Genomic DNA, 21,305 nt, shown 5'->3' with positions numbered 1-21,305 from the left:
CGTTGTGGTCTGAAAATATGCACGGTAGGATCTCGATCTTTTTGTACTTACTTAGGGCTGATTTGTGTCCCGGTATATGGTCTATTCTGGAGAACGTTCCATGTGCACTGGGGAAGAATGTATATTCTGCTGCTTTAGGATGAAATGTTCTGAATATATCTGTTAAGTCCATCTGGTCCAGTGTGTCATTCAAAGCTATTGTTTCCTTGTTGATTTTTTGATTAGATAGATGATCTGTCCATTGCTGTGAGTGGGGTGTTAAAGTCTCCCACTATTATGGTATTACTATTGATGAGTTTCTTTATGTTTGTGATTAATTGATTTATATATTTGGGTGCTCTCACATTTGGTGCATAAATGTTTACAATTGTTAGGTCTTCTTGGTCTATAGACCCCTTGATTATGATATAATGCCCTTCTGCATCTCTTGATACAGTCTTTATTTTAAAGTCTAGATCATCTGATATAAGTATGGCTACTCTGGCTTTCTTTTGTTGACCATTAGCATGATAGATGGTTCTCCATCCCCTTACTTTCAATCCGAAGGTGTCTTTAGGTCTCAAGTGGGTCTCTTATAAACAGCATATAGATGGATCTTGCTTTCTTATCCATTCTGTTACCCTGTGTCTTTTGATTGGAGCATTAAGCCCACTGACATTTAGAGTGAGTACTGGAAGATATGAATTTATTGCCATTATGATGCTTGTAGAGTTGGAGTTTCTAGTGGTGTTCTCTGGTCTTTTCTAATCTTTGATCTTTGTTGCTTTTGGAATATATATATATATATATATATATATATATATATATATATATATATAATGTATTTTTGTTTTTTCATCTTTTCTCCTCTCAGAGAGTGCTCCTTAAAATTTCTTGCAGGGCTGGTTTAGTGGTCACAAACTCCTTTAGTTTGTGTTTGTCTGGGAAACTTTTTATCTCTCCTTCTATTTTGAATGACAGCCTTGCTGGATAAAGAATTCTTGGCTGCATATTTTTCTGATTCAACATGTTGAATTTATCCTGCCACTCCCTTCTGGCCTGCCAAGTTTCTGTGGATAGGTCTGCTGCAAACCTGATCTGTCTTCCCTTGTAGTTTAGGGACTTTTTTTCCCTTGCTGCTTTCATGATTCTCTCCTTGCCTGAGTATTTTGTGAATTTGACTGATATGCCTTGTTGATTGTCGGTGTTTGTTGAATCTAGTGGGGGTCCTCTGTGCTTCCTGGGTTTTGATGTCTGTGTCTTTCCCCAGGTTAGAAAAGTTTTCTGCTATGATTTGCTCACATAACCCTTCTACCCCTATTTCTCTCTCTTCCTCTTATGGGACCCCTATGATTCTGATGTTGTTCCTTTTTAATGAGTCACTGATTTCTCTAATTCTTAAATCGTGCTCTTTTGCCTTCATCTCCCTCTTTTTTTCTGCTTCGTTTTTCTCTATAAGTTTGTCCTCTATATCGCTGATTCTGTGTTCTGCCTCATCCATCCTTGCTGCCACTGCATCCATCCGTGATTGCAGCTCAGTTATAGCATTTTTAATTTCATTCTGGCTATTTTTTACTTCTTTTATCTCTGCAGAAAGGGATTCTAATCTATTTTTGACTCCAGCTAGTATTCTTATTATCGTGATTCTAAATTCTGGTTCAGACATCTTGCTTGTATCTGTGTTGGTTAAATCCCTGGCTGTCGTTTCTTTGTGGTCTTTCTTTCAGGGTACATTCCTTCGTTTTGTAATTTTGAAGGGGGAAAAGGAATGACTAAGGTAGAAAAATTAAAATTAAAAAATAATTAAAATTAAAAGAATATTAAAATTAAAAAATTAAACACACACAAATCGGATAAATGATGCTAGATCCTATGTGTGTTTTGGTCTGGGTGTTGAAAGTGGTTTGACAGATTAGAGAAGAAAAGGTGGGGGGAGAAAAAAAAAGAAATAATTGGAGAATTTGAATAAATGAATACACTGAAGTACACTAACATGAGATGGTGGGAGTAAAATAGAATTTGAAAAAATTTACATAAAAGCAAAAAATGTATTTAAAAAATTAAAAATATTTTTAATAGATTGAAAGTAAAAATGAAGTTTTTCTCCTTCTGCATTCAAGAAAAAGAAACAAAAAAGAAAGAAGAAAAAGAAAAAAAGGAAATTGTTTGAAAATTTGAAAAGGTGAATACACTGAAGTAGACTAAAATAAAATGATGGAAGTAAAATAGAATTTGAAAAAATTTACACAAAAGTAAAAAATATAGTAATTAAAATTAAAGAAAAATATTAATAAAAATTGAAAATAAAAATGAATTTTTTCTTGTTCTGTATTCAAGAAAAAGAAAAGAAATGTAAAAGAGAAAAAAAAAGAAAATTGAATAGATGAACCTGCTAACAGATTGAAGTTGGACTGAAATTACTTCATTTTCCCCTAGAGGTCAGTCTATGTAGCGCCTTATCGTCCATAAACTAAGCTGGCGGTGAGACTTGTGTTCTTGAAAGTTGGCCCAGTTCGGCGGGGCTCAGCGTAATGGCTCCACTGTCCACTAGATGGCGTTGCTCAGCTCACTGGGCTGGATCGTTGTGTATGTGCCTGCGCGGGAGCGGTGAAAATGGTGCCAACCAGCTACCCAGTCTGTTCTCCAGGATCAGCAATTGCGCACCGGTCCTCTGTCTTCAGCTCTTGTCCACTCCCCGCTTTTTCACTCTCCGTGACCAGGTCCCAGGCAGTACCTCTCTCCCGAGTTTTGTCTCAGATGCTGCTGTTTTCCCCGGCCCCTTACTTCCGAAGGACTACAGCTTTCACCTGTTCCACCCCTCTGTGGGAGGGTCTCACTGAGCAATGGCCAAATGAGCAATGGCCGAATATCAGCTGCACCCAGGAACGCCCGCTGGACCCTGCTGTTGCTGGTGCTCTGGCTAGGTGCCAGTCCACTCCAGAAAAAGTCTGTGAGATAGTGTAGCAGCAGTGTTTCAGGGATTATGGAAAATCACAACACACATCTGGCACCAGGCTTCACCCTTAACGACCTTGTTCCAGCACCAGTGAATGTAGCTGTTTTCCGGGGTCTGCTGGGACCAGGTGGCTTCAACAGTCTCTACCAAATGCCCTTCTAGCAATGGAACCGCTTTTCTCCGTGTGGCCTGAGAACCTCCCGGACCCCACTCTGCTCCTGGGGATTCGCCCTTCCCACTAGAGCACTGCCAGGTATCGAGCTGCGGAGTTGCAGTCTTTGCACTCCCCTTGTTTACAGTCTTTTTTTAAATTTTTTTTTCAACGTTTTTTATTTATTTTTGGGACAGAGAGAGACAGAGCATGAAGGGGGGGAGGGGCAGAGAGAAAGGGAGACGCAGAATCGGAAACAGGCTCCAGGCTCCGAGCCATCAGCCCAGAGCCTGACGTGGGGCTCGAACTCACGGACCGCGAGATCGTGACCTGGCTGAAGTCGGACGCTTAACCGACTGCGCCACCCAGGCGCCCCAACAGTCTTAATGGAATTTAAACCCTCTCTTTTCTCCTTTTGCCCTTTTTAGTTTAGTCCCTGCAGCTGTTTCCAATTTTCCAGTTTCTCTCCAGCTGCTTTTGGGGAGGAGTGCTTTTCCTGTATTCTCCCCCCTCCCCAGTCTCCGTCCTCTCTCCGCTCACAAAAGCACCTCCCTTCCTGCACCTTCTTGCTCCCCAAGGTCATCTCTCCGCACCACATACCTACTGAATTTTGTGGTTCAGGTTGTGCAGATTGTTGTGTTAATCCTCCGATCAGTTTTCTAGGTGTATAGGATGGTTTAGTGTTGGTCTGGCTGTATTTCATGGACGTGAGACACACAGAAAACTTCATGCTGTTCTGCCGTCTTGGCTCCTCCCCGTTTTGTCTCTTAAAGGCCTCATATGAGTGAAGTCATATGATTTTTGTCTTTCTCTGACTAATTTCACTTAGGATAATACTCTCCAGTTCCATCCACGTAGTTGCAAATGGCAAGATTTCATTCTTTTTTATTGCCGAGTAATACTCCATTGTATATATATACCACATCTTCTTTATCCATTCATCCATCGATGGACACTTGGGCTCTTTCCATACTTTGGCTATTGATGATAGTGCTGCTATAAACATTGGGGTGCATGTGTCCCTTTGAAACAGCACACCTGTATCCCTTGGATAAATATCTAGTAGTGTAATTGCTGAGTCATCAGGTAGTTCTATTTTTAATTTTTTTTTAGGAACCTTCATACTGTTTTCCAGAGTAGCTGCACAGTTTGCATTCCCACCAGCAATTCAAAAGAGATCCTCTGTCTCCACATCCTTGCCAACATCTGTTGTTGCCTGAGTTTTTAATGTTAGCCATTCTGACAGGTGTAAGGGAGTATCTCATTGTGGTTTTGATTTGTATTTCCCTGATGATGAGTGATGTGGAGCATTTTTTCATGGGTCAGTGGCCATCTAGATGTCTTCTTTGGAGAAGTGTCTATTCATGTCTTTTGCCCATTTCTTCACTGGATTATTTGTTTTTTGAGTGTTGAGTTTGATAAGTTCTTTATAGATTTTGGATACTAACCCTCTGATATGTCATTTGCAAGTATCTTCTCCCATTCTGTCGCTTGCCTTTTAGTTTTTCTGATTGTTTCCTTCACTGTGCAGAAGTTTTTTATTTTGATGAGGTCCCAGTAGTTCATTTTTGCTTTTGTTTCCCTTGCCTCTGGAGACGTGTTGAGTAAGAAGTTGTTGTGGCCAAGATCAAAGAGGTTTTTGCCTGCTTTCTCCTCGAGGATTGTGATGGTTTCCTGTCTTACATTGAGGTCTTTCATCCATTTTGAGTTTATTTTTGTGTCTGGTGTAAGAAAGTGTCCAGGTTCATTCTTCGGCATGTCGCTGTCCAGTTTTTTCAGCACCACTTGCTGAAGAGACTGTCTTTATTCCATTGGATATTCTTTCCTGCTTTGTCAAAGATTAGTTGGCCATACGTTTGTGGGTCCATTTCTGGGTTCTCTATTCTGTTCCATTGATCTGAGTGTCTGTTCTTGTGCCAGTACCATACTGTCTTGATGATTACAGCTTTGTAGTGTAGCTTGAAGTCTGGGATTGTGATGCCTCCTGCTCTGGTTTTCTTTTTCAGGATTGCTTTGGCTATTTGGAGTCTTTTCTGGTTCCATACAAATTTTAGGATTATTTGTTTTAGCTCTGTGAAGAATGCTGGTGTTATTTTGATAGAGATTGCATTGAATATGTAGATTGCTTTGGGTAGTATCAACATTTTAGCATTTGTTCTTCCTATCCAGGAGCATGGAATCTTTTTCCATTTTTTTTGTGTCTTCTTCAATTTCTTTCATAAGCTTTCTATAGTTTTAAGTGTATAAATTTTTCACCTCTTTGGTTAGATTTATTCCTAGGTATTTTATGGTTTTTGGTGCAACTGTAAATGGGATCGATTCCTTGATTTCTCTTTCTGTCGCCTCATTGTTGGCGACATGGTGTATACGAACGCAACCGATTTCTGTGTGTTGATTTTATATCCTGCAACTTTGCCGAATTCATGAATCAATTCTAGCAGTTTTTTGGTGGAATCTTTTGGATTTTCCATATAGAGTATCATGTCTTGATGGAGAGACTTTTTAAAAATTATTATGTAATTGTTACGGTTTTGGAGTGATGGTGGGGGGTGGGGTTTGGACCTTATGGCCAAGAAAGAATTCTTGAGAAGTCTTTGGTGCAAAAAAGGTGATTTTATTAAAGCCGGGTACAGGATCCAAGGGCAGAAAGAGCTGCACTGGGGTTGTAAAGGTAACTGGTTATATACTATGGAATTGGGGGAGGTAAGGGCAAAAGGAAGGTTTCTAGAAGGACTTTCATATGATAAAGAGAACTCAAGATCCTGGAGGCCTAGCTATTGTCAAGCTGAGGTTGTTCTTCCCTCTAGCAAAGCATTAACTTTAAGACAGTAGAGAGTTCAAAGAAATTTAATTTTATTTACCATTTCCTTCTTGCCTTATTCCCCACATCACTGTGGAGGGAAAGGTGATGTTGGGGCTCCAGGAAACTGAGTCTACAGGTTTCTGGAGATTGGGCTGTTAAGATTGCCTTTTTCTTATAATTTGCTAAGACATTGGTAAACTGTTTGAGACTCCTGTCCTGCATGACTGTGATCTCTACTAGCTAACCATGGGTTTTCCCCTTTCCTTTGTCCTTGGGCAGCCTGGAGAGCCTGAGGAATGTCACAAGTACCCCATGAGTATGTGTGGGGGGGTGTTATTTTGTGCTTTGTCCTCAGCCTGCCTTCTGCTCCCTCATCATGACCTTCTTTGTCTTTGCTTATCATTGTTTTTGCTCAGAAGTCTGCTGTATCAGGTATTGATGTAGCCTTTCCTGATTTTTTAAAATTAATGTTTACTTAGCATATAGTTGGGACATATTTTTTCTTTAATCCATTCTGCCAATCTCTCTTTTAATTGGTGTATTTAGGCCATTTATATCCTAACGTAGTAATTATAGCTATGTTAGGACTTAAGGCTGTCCTTTGTTTTGTGTTTGTCCTCTCTGGTTTTGTTTTCTGTTTACTCCCCTTGCCTCCCTTTGGGTTACTCGACCATTTTTTTTTGGAATTCCATTTGATTTATCTATAACATTTTTCAGTGTATGTCTTTGTATATACACTGTATGTACACCAATCTTTAAATGGTTCCCTTAAGTATTATGCCATACGTATTAACGTGGTATACTTATCACATGTGGTGTCAGTATTTACTAGTTTGAGTAAATGATAGAAAATTTCCACTTAGATCACTTAACCCTTCTCCTTTATAGAATCCTTGTCATGGCTATTTCTGCTCCATAAATTGACATCCACATTCAACGTTTCGAGTTTCTCCTCCAGCTGCCTAACACAATTTAGATCGCTCACAAGGAGAAAGACAGCCTACCACATTTACACACACTTCTGCTTTTTGTGTTGTTCTTTCTCCATTCCCGGGCTTCCACGTCTCTGTCATGTTCCCTTTGTGCTTGAAAAGTTCCTTTATCGGTGTTTTAGGAGAGATCTGCTGAAGACAAATCCTTGGTTCTTTCTTTTTAAACTTGACAATGTGCACCTCATTCCTGAGGGTCGGTTTCACTGGCCAAAAGACTCCGGATGACCGTTCTTGCTTTCCGCACCTGAAGAAGACTGTCCGGCACTTTCTTTCTGGCCTCCGTGCTTGCTGATGAAAGACCCATTGTCATCGGGGTCACTGCCCCTCTGTAGGTAGTGTGAGCATTTCTCCCTGGTTGCTCTCTAGAATTTTCTCTCTTCAGTATTCTGAAGGTCTTGGTGCAGATTTCTTCAGGTTTATCCTCTTTGGAATTTGCAGACCTTCCTAAATCTGTAGGTTTTTGTCTTTCATCAAATTTGGAAAATTTTCCGCCATTCATTTCCTCAACTGCTTTTCAGTTGTATCTTCTTTCTCTTCCTCTTCTGGGACTTCGATGTCACAAATATTAAATCATCCAATCATGTCTTTTTTCATTTTCTTTTCTCTGTTGTTCAGTTTGGTGATTTCTATTGTTTTGTCTCCCAGGTTCACTGATTCTTAGCTCTGTCATCTCCCTCTGCCATTGTGCCTGTCTGCTGAGTTTTTATTTTAGGTTTTATATTTGTCAGTTCTACATTTCCCATCTGGTTCTTCTTTTGGCCCTTCTATTTAGTTGCTGAGCTCTTTCTTATTCCCGTTTGTTTTAAGCATGTGGATATTGCTCATTGAAGCATTTTTATTACAGCTGCTTTAAAATCCCATCAGATCATTCCAACATCTGTGTCATTTCAGGGCTAGCTTCTGTTCATTCTCTTTTCTTATTCAAGTTGAGATTTCCCTGGCTTGGGTGAGACGAGTTTTGGACTGCTTGTCTCCTGCACATTGGGTATCATGTCCTGAGACCCTGGCACAATGGTCCAGGTGGGGCTGCTATTCAGCTCCACTTTGAGCTCCTCTGGCCTGGGTCCCACACGAGGACAGCACTGCCCCCCGCCTCCGGCCTCCACTTCTGTCCCTCCTCGCCCGGCTCACCACTCCTGTTTGGTTCCCCGCTGCACCCCAGACCCTGCCTTGTTGCTGCTGTGTCCGGGGTGATCAGGTTTCCACTCTGCTCCGCTGGCAGCAGGGAAGGGCGGGCACCTCTATTGCCTCTCCCTGCCTTGATGTGCTTCATCACCCCGCGTGAGGGTGGGAGTTCTGCTCCCCGGAAGCCCCACACGCAATCACCAGCATCCTTATAAGAGAGGAGGAGGGAGATTTGCTCACAGACTCCGGGGAAGGCCATGTGAAGATGGGGCGGAGAGAGATGAGAAGAAGGTCATGTGGCTGCCAGCTCAGGGGGGACAGATGCTCCCTCACGCCCTCTGGAGAGCGTGTGGCCCTGCCACCGCTGAGCTGTGGGCCCGGAAGCCCTGACTGTGGGCTTCGGGCTCTCAGCGCCATAAGAGAGGACGCCGTGCTTCTGTGGCCTCGAGTCCTGTCCTTGGCGACACCGGTGGCCGTTCGTTACAGCAGCTGTAGAATGCACATGGGGTTCTTTTTCTTTTCTGTCTTTCTTAAATTTTTTTTTTTTTCAACGTTTTTTATTTATTTTTGGGACAGAGAGAGACACAGCATGAGCGGGGGAGGGGCAGAGAGAGAGGGAGACACAGAATCGGAAACAGGCTCCAGGCTCCGAGCCATCAGCCCAGAGCCTGACGCGGGGCTCGAACTCACGGACTCACGGACCGCAAGATCGTGACCTGGCTGAAGTCGGATGCTTAACCGACTGCGCCACCCAGGCGCCCCTCTTTTCTGTCTTTCTTGACTTCCGCTCTATTTACGTTCCTTCCATGAGTATTTTCTTCACCCTCCTTAGCCTCCTTACGACAGTTTCTCCAAAATCCTGTCTGGGTATTCCAGCAAGTGGCCACTTTGGAATCAGTATGTCAATTCTGGGTTTTTTCCCCGTGCTTTGTACGCTGAGTGATTCTGGCTCCTATTCCGAACGTTTTGACGTCGTGTTGCGAAGACCCTGGGTTCCGTCGCCGACTTCGTCCGCGGGCGGCCGTAGCCACGCACCACGCACCGGGCGCTCAAACCACGAACACTCGCTCTCACAGCTCCGGGGGCGCGGGCCCAAGACCAAGGTGTCAGCACGGTCGGGTTTGGTGAGACCTCTCTTCCTGACCCCCTGTGTCCTCCCACGGCTTTCCCTCCCCGCGTTCCTGTGGGGACAGATGGGCAGGAGCCTTGGTGGGGGCACAGGGGGCCCTCTGGTCTTCCCTCTTACCCGGACAGTAACCCCATCGGATCAGGGCCCCACCCGCGGGACCCCGTTTGACCTTAATCGCTCCCTTAGAGGCCCCGTCTCCAAGTGCCGTCACTTTGGGGGTTAGGGCTTCAACATCCGGACCGTGGGGTGCCGCTCGGTCCGGGGCAGTCACGTGTCCCCTGACAGTGCGCCGCGGCTGGCCCGTCACAGAGGTGGGTCCCTCGCTGGCTCCACATTGCCAGCCGCGGGCCTCCTGGGGTGGCGGCGGAGCCCGCTTAATTCTCTGAAACCGCAGTGCCCGGGGCCTGCCTCGCCCGCGTGCGATCCGGGAGCCCCGCGTGGGGGCAGAGCGGACGCGCAGGACCCGGGGCTCGGCCTCTGCCTTCCAGCATTTCCCCCCACCTGCCGGCCGCCGCCGTCCTCGGTCCTTCAAGCCGGTAAGAGGGCGGACCTTCTCCTGGAGCCGCAGAGGCCCTCAGGCTGAGGGCCCCAAGAGATGGGGAGTCTGCCCGGCGTGGGTCCCTTCTTCCAGGGCCTGGCCCGCCGCCGGGGACGCCGACGCCTCGGGAAGCCGTCGTCCGCCTCCGTCCGTGGGCCCCGCCGCTGCCGGCCGGAAGGGGCGCGGGTCTCGCGTGGCCCGTGGGCGGGGGGGACGGCGTCCGTCTCTGGGGGTGAAGCGGGCGGGGCCGCGTCTGGCCCCCGGGGCCCCCTGCGCGCGTCCTTCCCGGGGATCAGGAAGGAGCGCGCGCGTCCACGCGGCCCAGGGGTGGCCTCGAGTCTCGCGGCCTTTGCTCGGCTCTCACTGCGCGCCGCTTGAGCGGGGCCGGAAGGAAAGCCAGTCCCGTTTCTCCGAGGGGCTCCCCTGAGCCCCCGAGGCTCGCAGAGGAGCCCAACCGGGGCTGGGGCGAGACGCGCGGTGTGCGGCGCCCCGAGCAGCGGCCGGCCCGTGCCCTCCCACCGCCTTCAGATCCCGCGTGGTTTGGTGCGGTCCTTCGGGCTCTGCTTGGTGGATCTCGTCGCCCACAGCCTGGGCGGCGGGGACGCGCCGGCCTCCCGGCCGGGCTCGGGGCCGCAGGAGATGGCAGGGCGGTTCTGAGTGCGGGGTGGGGGTGGGGGTGGGGGTGGGGGGCAGCAGGAGTAGGGGAGTAGGGCAGGGGCAGACAGGGTGGAGTCTGCGGGGAGCGCGAGCCCCCTAGACGTCACCCCCCCCCCCCCTTGGTGCTCAGGGTGGGCAGCTCCTGCCGGGAGCTCGTGTTGAAAGAGTTTCTGTCCTGTGACCGGGGCGGGGCTCCTGGCACAGGCTTGCTGGCTGGAGGGTCCCCGTCCGCATCTGTCCTCCGGTCTGAATGAAGCGCGGAAGAGCTTGTGTCTGTCTGTCTTCGGCCCGGACGGAAGTCAAGGACCGGCACCCTCCCCATATTCTGAACGACAGTCTCAGGCCTTTCCTGCACCGGCGCTCTCCCGCGCACAGAGGGTTGAGTGACGTTCTGCGGCACTGAACGTGGCCGGCTTCCGCCAGTGCTCAGGTTCTTCCTCGCGAGTCACGTCCCGGGTCGTGTGTTGATTGTGGAATGTACTGAAGTCTGTTTTCTTCTGACGTAGGAGAGAATAAGTGTGTTGGGATTCACCTCGCCGGCGTGCCCCGTAGCACCAGCCGCACACACCGCGCTTCGGGGGACCGTGTGCCTTTGGGTGCTGCCGTGTGACAGACCGTTTTAAAGTGGAGATAGAGACAGACAGGAGGTCTTTTGGGTGTGACTGGATTTGAGGAGCTGTGAGTAGGTGGGTGCCGTGGCTGGGGAGCTGAAGCCGACACCAGCGAAGTCACAGCGCCGTGGTCGTGTGGTCCCGTGTGGGCCCCTCACGCCTGTCGGCCTTGCGGGCAGGTCTCCTTGCCATCCGGGGCCTGGGACCTGAACCTCCCGGGGCTCCATGAGCCTCGTGAGCCTCGAAGAGCCACGTTAGGAGAGGGGACGACCCTGAAGGGCGACTTCCGTCTGCAGCCTGGAGGTGTCTGGGGACCCGGTGTGGTCCTTGCAGGTGCCCCAGCAGGCTGCTTTCCTGCCTGTCCAGACCTGGGTCCCGTCACACCTTCCTGCCTCCAGCTCCGGCCCCGGAGCCCAGCTCACCGGACGGCGGGCACCCGGCCTGTGGATCGAGGCCTCCTGCCCCCAGTCCTCTTTGTGTGGTACCGAGGCCCTGAGGCCGAGGGTTGCGGGGGTCCAGGGTGCGCCCCACCTCGCCCGTGGCCCTGGGCACCGGCTGGACCGGGGGTATTTTGCCAGCATCTTCGGGGAAACCATTTCACAATACGTTTTAGTAAGCGTAGTTTATTTGAATGTTATTTGTGGGAACAAGAAAGACATACTGCGGTTTCCATAAAAACTAAATTATGTTTTATTTCCTTGTTGAATTTGTTTTCTTTGAAATGAGCCGGGAAAGAGCGGGAGCACGGATGCTGTGCTGTGTGTGCTCGGTTCAGAGCCTGTGTTTGTCCCTCTGCTCCCTGGGCCCTCCCCGGAGACCTTCAGGAGCAGAGCGGGGTTCCTCCCACTGCCCGCGTGACACTGCTGCTCCTGGGGCGCGGTCAGTGGAGCTGGGGTGGGCCTCTGGTCCCACTTCCTCCTCTCGCCCCGGCGCTCTCTGGAACCCGTGGCAGGGCCGTGAGGTGGCCTCTGGGTCCCACTCAGGCGTCTGCTTCATGTACTGGTGTTTGCGGAGAGCTGTGTTTAGAGAAAGGGTTCCGTGGCTTGAAGAAGTTTGAAAGCGGCCGCTATTCAGAAGAAATCGTTTCAGAACCACGTGTAGACGTGTGCCACAACGTAGAGCACTGGGGACCCTCCAGGGCGGGCCGGGGACCGGTCCAGGGACCTGGGGACTGTGGCTGCGTGCTGATAAGGCTGACACCCAAGGTGGCTCTGCGTATGCCTCGTGGTGGGGCGGGGGTGGAGGGGGGCTGTGTGACGTGACCACCGGGTCTCCGAACCCTTGGTGGGCTGTCAGGACGGCCTGGATGTGGGGCAGAGCAGCTGCCTGAGGAAGCTGAGCTTGAACTGCCCCCGAGGCAGCTGTGCAGGGGTGTCAGCAGTGGGACGGTGGGGCGGGGTGCCGCGGGAGGGTGGGGAGTGGGGGCTGCCGAACGGAGAAGGGAGAGCGAACTGCAGGTGACTGATGGGAACCGTTTTGCCTGAAGTGACAGCCTCTGGTGGCCTGGGAAAACACATTCTCGCCCTGGCTTCCAGCCCGCTCCCCGCTTCTCCCGGGCGTGTTGGGAGCTGCGTGGGGGACCGCATGTGAGGGCCGGAGGGGGCGGTCTGTGTGTGCACTTCCCTGTGGAGTTGTGTCACACGGAAGCCTTGTCCACACCCCTGTTACACGTAAGTTGAGACCCATCACGTAGGGCACTCCGCTGCAGGAGGAGGGTGCGGTTGAAGCGGAGGGAGACGCCTGCCCTGTGGGAACCCTGGCCGCAGGGCACTGGCCCGGGAGCCTGCGTGACCTGTGTCTGCTCCCAGAGGTCCGGACAGGCTCCTGGTGCCCAGGTGCCCTCGCCGGTCCCTCCGTGTCGGGTGCTGGGCCAACCAGCCCAGCCCTTGGCTGCTGCCTGTGGACTGCGTGTCTGTACCTCAGGGCCCTTCTCCCCATGTCTTCTGGGACACTGATTTCTGGGAAGAAGTATATATTTGGTCTTCGTCCCTGTTCGTGGCCCAGAGGACCAAGGGCTTTAACCTCAGATGGTCCCGAGCGAGGAGAGCACAAAGGTGTCTTGTGTTACCTTAGACAAATGTGCTTTGGAAAGCACCCCGCTGACCGGGGCGTGGGGGGTGGGGGGTGGGGGGTGGGGGGTGGGGGGGAGGGGCTGGGGACGCAGAGAGGAGCTGAGGGTTTCATCAGTCGCCAGTGGCCAGTGAGTTGATCATCATGTCTGTGTAATGAAGCCTCCATAAAACGCAAAAGAGCTGGGGTTTGGGGAGCTTCTGGTGGGGAGAGTGGCCCCCAGCACACGGAAGCCCCACACCCCTTCCCTGTTTCTGGTACAGGTCTCTCCATCTGACTGTTCCTGGGTTTCATCCTTTTCTAATGAACTGGTGATCTAGTGAGTAAAATGTTTCTCTGAGATCCGCGGGCCGTCCTAGCAAATTAACTGAACCTGAGTCTGGGGACCTGGGAACCTTGACTGATAGCTGTTCGGTCAGAAGCACAGGGGACAGCGGGACTTGAAACTGGCTTCTGAGGTGGGGGAAGGGCGGTCGTGGGATCCGACCTCGGTCTGGGTAGACGGTGTCAGAAATGAGTTGGATCGTAGGACGCCCAGTGGGGTCGGAGGCTTGCTTGGTGTGGGAAGTGCTGTGCGGGGGCCGCTGTCAGAATCCCGTGTTCGCACTGCGGGGTCCTCCCCTCCCCACAAGCTGACTCCGGTTTGCTTCCCCTCTGGGAGCCGGCCACCTGGAGCTCTCTGCGGCCATCCGATGTGTGAGTCCCGTTCAGGGGCGACGTGGGGTCCGGGCCACCTGTCCGTGCAACTTGCTCGAGCCCTTGGCCCTGCTCGTGTCCGGGGCCAAGCGTGCCTGGCCTAGGTCGTGGTGGACCCGGTGGTGCCCGCGTGGAGCTGTCCATGGCCACGCGTTCACTTCTCGTCCCGGGGGTCAGCGGGAGCTGCTTTGTACAGTGACGGATCCTCTGTCACAGGAGGCGTGGCCTTGCTCTAGAACCCGGGCCGTCTGCACGGTGTCGCTGGCAGTGGGACTCGCCGGGGCCTCTGCACAGCCGGCCCGTCCACCCCGGTTCCTCCAGCAGCTGTGCGGGCGAGGCTGCAGGGCTCCTGTGGTGCTTGGAGTGGTTTTCCCGGGGCAGCGGAGGTGGCCCGCGCAACCCAGAGGTTCCCCAGGAGGTATGCCCTTTTCTGCGTGCTGGCGGGCATAGGGCACAGTGGGTCCTTCACTTAGAGGACCTGTCCTGGCGGCCGCCCCATCGTGCACGCGGTGCTGACACGCGGGCCCCTGAGCCCTTGGAAGTTACCTTCCACCCTGCGGCCGCCGCACCTCCCAAAGTATCCAGACCGCTTGCTATTGCCTGGCACCGTGTCCATTTAGAAAGCTCCAGCCATGAAGTCGTCCAGCCTGACGTCCGGGTCGTGCTGCGACGCGGTCAGGGCTCCCGAGGAGGGTGTGTGGCAGAGCAAACAGTTCCCGTAGCCCCGAGGGGAGCCGTGACTGTGCTCTGCTGTCTTCCGAGGGAAGGCTGACCGAGGTCGGTCCTCTGTCCTGGTGGGACCAAGATAGATGTGTCCCAGGCAACTCGCTGGGACAAGTGTAGGGGCCACGCGGCGCTGCCACTGGGCCAGTCACTTGGCTGGGACCACAGCGGTCCGCTGTCATGGGCCATGATCTGTCTGGTCTTTATGGTGGGGAGCAGAAAGGGGTGCTCCTGGGTCCAGCGCCCTGCAGCCCCGAAATCCTTCATGGCGGCCTGACTGTGGCTTTGCTGGCATGCCGCCTCGCCTGGAGTGGTGAGGTCCCCAGGAATCCTACTTGGCCATTTCTACTTAATGTAGAAATTTCTACTTAATGTAGACCACAGGGAATGTCCCGGCAGCTGCTACGTACCTCGTCCACTTAACGCTTTTAGGGATTGGGTAAATCACCCCAAGTTGCGTGGGGTAAAATGTCCCTAGTTGCGTGTGCAGACGTGCAGGCCAGGGCCCCATTCACTGTGTTGACTGGGGTTTTGTGGTGGCGTTTGCGTCCCGGGAAGGCCTGGGCGTTCTCTCTCCCCGGCACCCCGTCATCCCGTCCGTCGGGGTCCGGTGAATGCCCGTTCTGTGCCATGGGCTGTCACAGGGTCTCCCTTCATCGTTGACTCTGCCGAGTGGGCAGCTCGGGCCTGGGGGCTGGGCGCGCTTTCCAGACCCTCCCGGGAAGTGGGTGATGTCCACCCTCCTTCCAGCCCTCAGGTCCGGCTAGCGTGCCGGGTCAAGGGCACCTCCATCCCGGGGACACACCAGTGCGCTTACCGTGGCCCTAGAGCCCTGTGGGTCAGTGCACCCGCTGGCCCCTGCCCTGCGGCCCGTTACATGGCTCTGCCCGCCTAGCCGCATCTGCTGTCCCGGACCCGGGTCTGCCCCGCACCCAGTACTGAGCTCTGCTGCTTCCAGTTCGTCCCTCATCGCCTCCTCCGGGAAACGCTGGCAGGACACCTTCCGCCCCACTCTGCGTGCGCACCCCATTTACGTTTCGCTCGTCTTGGGGCGCCCAGGCCCTACTCGCACAGCGCTGCTCACAGGCGCCGCTTCCTGCCCCTAAAGCCTCCCGTGCTTCCCCGGAAGGGGACCTGTCCTCTGGGGGCCACTGCCCCAGGCCGCCCCCCCGCCTTGCCCCCTCTCCAGCACACAACTCAGCGGCTGCACCCCACTCTCCACACTGTCCACCACGGCCCCGGCTCACGGGCGCCCCCTGGGCTGGCCTGGAGTTCTGTCTTCGGGCCTGGGGGCTCTGGGTGACTCGGGGCCAGGTCAGCTTGTTTTCTGAGAGGAGTGGGAAAGCCATGGGCTCCGCCGCCGGTCCCAGTGAGCTGCGGCCTCCAGGGGGTGGGGGAAGAGCCCCGGCCCCGAGACTCGGGCACACGCAGCCGGCGCCTCCGTCAGCCGCTCCTCCAGGAAACCCGCGGGGGCTGTGAGGACCCGCCTGCTGCGGACAGGACACCGCTTGGTCGTCAGGAGGGAGGGACACTGGGTGCTGCCAGGACACCTGGAGACCCTGTAGGCATGGGTCCCGGCAGGGCCAGCAGGTGCTCTGTGCCCGCGAGAACCGTCTCAGTTTTGTGGGTCGTGGAGTCTTTGTGGCACCCACTGCGCTCTGCCCTCACGGCCTGAAGCCAGTGAGTGGGAGTGTGTTCAGTGAGTGTGTGGGTGTGCCCACGTGCCCATAAAACTTGAACCGCAGCAAAGGGCTGGGGCTGGGTTTGGGCCCAGGAACACATTGTGTTTCCAGAGGATGTGTTGCTGCAGCCGTGCCGTGGGGCCACGGACCTCTGCTGCCCCCCAGTGGTGAGGGTGTGGCTAAAGGAGGCCAGCTCCTTTCCTCTACACGTACCTCTTGGGATGCCCAGATTGGAAGTAACTTGACCCTTGAACACGCAGGATTAGCGCCCCCTCCCCCCCTCCACGCAGTCAAAAATATACGTGTATTTTTTTAATTTAAATTTTAGTTAGTTATAGTGTAGTATTGGTTTCAGGAATAGGTGTCAATGATTCATCACTTACATACGACACCCAGTGCTCATCACAAGTGCCCTCCCTAATCCCCCCATCCCCCATCTAGCCCGTCCCCCACCCACCTCCCTCTGTCAACACTCGGTTTGTTCTCTGTCGTTAAGAGTCTGTCATGGTTTGTTTCCCTCTTTTCTCTTTTTTCCCCTCTTCCCATATGCTCGTCTGTTTTGTGTCTTAAGTTCCACCTACGGTATGTCCTCTGACCGACTCACTTCACTTAGCATAATCCACTCTAGTTCCATCCACATTGTTACAAATGGCAAGATATCATTCTTTTGGATGGCTGAGTAAAAAGTAAGCAGGAGTCCCTAAGTTGTGGGACTGGCCGAAAAGCATTAGGACCTAGATAGAAAAAAGGAAAACGAAACCAGGGGAACTTGCTGAGGCAAAATTATGTGGGTCTCAACTATATGTCACTTTATATGCTGTGGCACAAAACGGCCATGGGTTCCACTCCTCGCTGTGAAACAGTGTGTGATACTGTGAAAGACCCTTTGTGCCTCTTTCCCCGTTTCTGAAACAGAAAGTACAATGTTTACAGTAAACGGTTGCTTGCCCAACAGGTGAGGTAACACATAGAAGCTAGCATTACAGAACAAGTGGATTGGATTTGTTAACTGTATTCCGTTTTTTCATTTACATATTTAAATGTGTCATTTCGTTTACCTTTATAATTACATCTCTAGCAAGAGATACTGTTTTTGAATTTCAAGCGGGTACATCAACTTTGAAATAAATTTGAGTTAAGAAACTGAAAAAAAAGAAAAAAATACATGTGTAGCTCTTAACTCCCCCAAAACTTAACTACTAATAGCCTCCTGTTGATCAGAAGACTTTTTGACAACATAGTCGATTAACACGAGTTTTGTGTGTTAAATGTGTCGTATACTGTATTCTTGCGGTAAAGTAAGCTAAAGAAAACGTTATTAAGAAAGTCACAGGTGTCTGGGTGGTTCAGTTGGTTAAGCGTCCGACTTCGGCCCAGGTCATGATCTCACGTTTCGTGGGTTCGAGTCCCCCGTTGGGCTCTGCGCTGACAGCTCAGAGCCTGGAGCCTGCTTCGGATTCTGTGTCCCCCCTCATGCTCTGTCTCTTGCCCCGCTCATGCTCTGTCTCTCTCTGTCTCAAAAAAAAGTAAACATGAAAAAAAAAAAACAACAGAAGTCTTCAGCTTCCAAGAAAGAAAATGGTTAAAAAAAAAAAAAAAAGAAAAAATCATCAGGAAGAGAAAATACTCTTACAGTACTGTGTTTATCGATAACATAAGTTTATGTTGACCGTTTATAAGATGAATTGACTGTCAGTACGTACGTCAGTATTATCTTCCATGATACAAAATTCTGTCTGTGTTACTTGCACTATGAGCACCAAGCACCAGACTGAGAGATAATGTGGAAACTACACTCGTGGGCATTCACAGGTGTCCCGAACCACGCACCGATAATGAAGCGGCAGCGACGTGATCGCTTTGTCGCGGCCATCAACGCAGTTGCTTCACAGGAGCTCAGCCTACACACTAATGAGCGCATTGTCGTAAAATTTTTACGTCATACGGTATTACGGTCCTATTCGTAATACAGCGTTGGAAGCATTGTTACTTTTTTTTAAAAAACACTTGCCTGTGACGCTAGGCTGACGGGTAGTGTCTCCAAGTAGGAGACAGGCATAACAGCACGGTAGTGTAATTCTTTGAAAGCAAGTGACACAAAAAGTTATAAAACAGAAAGGAAACCAATACATTATTCATTTTATGTGAAATGTCACTCATGTGACGCCTGTGTAAGGGATAGGCTGTCCACTTCCACGTGAGTCTTGCCCACAATGTCCTACCCAATGAGTGCTCAGGCGATGGCGCTGATGGTGACACACAATGGTGGCCTGCAGTTCCTGCCACAATGACTACATCTGCACATGGAGACACTCACAAATGCACAGCAGGTGAGTGTGTTACCTGTATGACGGGATGGTTATTTCCTAGTCGCTGAGTGAAGGTGGGTCATCCTCGAAGGCCTCATTCTTGTCGTCTTCACGCCGAGGAGGCACAAGAGGAGGGAGAGGAGGTGGTCACCCTGTCTCTGGTGGAGGAGGGGGAGGGAAGGCAGCAGAGCAGGCACACTCAGTGTCATTTTACCGAAATACATCATAATTTCTCTCTTTTTGCTTTTTCATTCCTCCAAAAATGTTGTCTACGGCACCAACCCTTCTTCCACTGTCTGCTTTGGTTTCAGTGCCCGTATCTTAGAAGGGTCTGTGTCATACGAGAAGTCGAAAGCAGTCCCGAGTAATTGGCACCCACCTGTCCGATGCTCATTGTCGAAAGTGACGGTGTCTTCCAGCACTGCTTCTTCTGCGTCTTCTCCCTCATCAGTCTGGCCCTGGTTCGGAGGCTCTCATCTCCGCCAAGTTGCCTCTGTTCACCCCCCTGGGGTGGTCTGTTAGCTCTTGAACTTCTCCGAGATCCAGATCTTGAAACTCTTCCCCCCTCACCTTTTTTGCACGTCCATGATCTCATTTATGATCTCCTTGATTGGCTCTGTCATAAATCTAGCGAAGTCACCACAGCATCTGGACACGGTTTTCTCAGCGGGAGTTTGTGGTTTCAGGCTCTGTGGTTTTCATGGCTTTTTCTCTAACAGCAATGGCATCTTCAGTGGTGTAATCCTTCCAGGTTTCTGTGCTGCTCTCTTCCATGGGGTTCTCTTCCGTAGCATGGGCAGTCCTTTCCACAGAGTGCTGTGTGTAATGAGCCTTAAAGGTCCTTATGACCCCTGATGTAGAGGCTAAATTAGAGACGGTGTTTGGGGTCAAGCAGACCACTTCAGCAGCTTTGTTGTTGAGCTCATGGGAATCTGGGTGGCCGGGATATTGTCCAATATCAGAAAAACTTTAAAAGGCAGTCCCTCACTAGCAAGTACTTCCTGACTTCACGCACAAAGCATCGATGGAGCCAATCCAGAAACAGGGTTCTCGTCCAGGCCTTCTTGTTGTACAACCGGAAGGCTGGCGGCTGGTGTTTATCTTCTCCCTTCAAGGCTCGGGGGCTTTCTAGATAAGGGCCATCCAGATCATAAACCTGCCTGCGTTTGCACAAAACAGTAGAGCCAGCCCATCTCCCCCGCCCGTCCTACATCCCGGTGCTCCCTTCTCTCCCCTCCTGACGGATCTACTTTGTGGCACTTCTTGTCCAGGATAGGGCCCTCGGTCTGCATAAAACATCTGTGCAGGCAAATACTCTCTCCTCGGTGATTTTCTTGGTGGTGGCCGGGAGCTTGTCTGCTGCCTCTTGCCGGCCCAAGTTGCGGCTCTGTTATCTCCACATTTTGTAAGGCAAACCTCTTTCTGAAATTATTAAACCATCCTTCGCTGCCATTAAATTCTCCAACTTTAGATCCTTAACCTTTCTTTGGCTTTAAGTTTTTATATAACGACTTTGCGTTTTCTCGAATGATTTTGGAGTCTATAAGTGTGCCTTTCCTATGCGCCCACATAAAAGTGGCATTTTCAATATGAACTAAAAAGATATCTTGCAGAAAATGTGAGGTTTTCACCCCTGCTGGCATAGCTGCGGTGCCGGCTTCACGAGTTTCCTTTTCTTCTTCTTCTTCTTTTGTTTTGTTTTGTTTTTTTACAACGGTCTTTATCCTGGATTCATTTATCTTCAACGAACGGCAGCCAGAGTTGTAGACCTCAATCTGTGGTGCCTACGAAGCAACTCGGCTTTCTCTTTTAATGTCATGACTTTTCTCTGCTTCTTGGGAGCGCTCCTAGCACCACCGGTGGCACTTGGTACGGGCCCCGTGGTGTCCTCTGGGTTTACAGCACTGCTCCAAACACAGCGCAGAATACCTGAGCCCTGCAAGAGATCGCCTCTCGCTGGATCCGCAGTTTACTGGAGAAATGCTCTGCTCACGCAGATATTAGCATCCGCATCCACGGTGTTTGGAGCAGACGCTGGCAGCGCGGGAGCTCCCCACAATAGCAGCAGCGGGTGGCCATGAAATTATTGCAACAGTGCAGCTTGTACTACGGTGAATTTTCTGCGGTTGTGATTTAATTCTGCATCTTAATTTTTCAATATTTCTCTCGATTGCACAGTCTGTGTATGTGAGTTTTGGTAAATGCCAACTTTTTGTCACATGTTTGTGTGTATTTTATGGTAGTAAATGATAAAATCGAGGAGCATCTACATGTATTTCTTACATTCATGAGATACCTAATTTTTTTGATAATTTCTAGGCTATGCAATTTGCCTGCAAGTTTTTTTTTTTCAAACTGTTAGAAATCTCCAAAAAGCTTCCGATATATTTATTGAAAACCATCCATGTATAAGTGGTCCTGCATAGTTCAACCCATGTTGTCCTTGTTGAGTTTGGGAGGTGCCGTTGACCCGCGTCCTTCGGTCCTTGGCCGTCGTGGAGCCGGCCCTGCTCTGGGCGCCGGGAAGTACCTCCCTGCACAGGACGCGGTGGGACGGGTTGGAGCCGTGGGTCCCCCGCAGCTGCGAATCTGGGGAGTACCCTTAGGGGAGAGAAAATCCGCCCCTTGGCTTTGTCTAGCAACTTTGTGATGAAAACCCCTCGTTTCAGAGCTGCTAGCCCTCGGGTTACAGTCTAGGTTTCCGGGGTGGTTTCGATGCTGTGAGCAGCAGACGCCTCCGTCGAGGAAGCGCGTGGGTCACGACAGCCACTCCCTCCTTGCCGTGTCACTCTGCTTGCCTCGCTGACCGCCAGCCGTGCCACCTCCTCATCCCCCCGGGCCTGGTCCTGACTGCCGAACCTCACCCCTGCTCGCTGTGAGCACC

The 21,305-nt window shown here is 51.2% G+C and overlaps 1 protein-coding gene across 15 annotated transcripts in view; it reads left to right on the top strand.

Annotated features, from left to right (window-relative positions):
- The window catches only part of PCBP3 (poly(rC) binding protein 3), a 274,553-nt gene that overhangs the window by 153,296 nt on the left and 99,952 nt on the right, over positions 1-21,305 (top strand). Inside the window, exon 1 of one of the 15 annotated variants that reach the window (XM_042954564.1) lies at positions 9,479-9,671. The exons of 13 other annotated variants lie outside the window; for them this stretch is intronic. The gene's annotated coding sequence lies outside the window, so the exon portion shown is untranslated. Of the gene's footprint in view, positions 1-9,478; positions 9,672-21,305 lie in introns of those variants that run through there. One more of the 15 variants, XM_042954552.1, reaches the window with a different exon arrangement.

This window comes from Panthera leo, chromosome C2 (genome assembly GCF_018350215.1).
Source record: "Panthera leo isolate Ple1 chromosome C2, P.leo_Ple1_pat1.1, whole genome shotgun sequence".
Classification (NCBI taxonomy): Eukaryota; Metazoa; Chordata; class Mammalia; order Carnivora; family Felidae; genus Panthera; species Panthera leo.
Note: the sequence above shows the minus strand (reverse complement) of the source record. Positions and strands in the feature narration are given on the sequence as shown.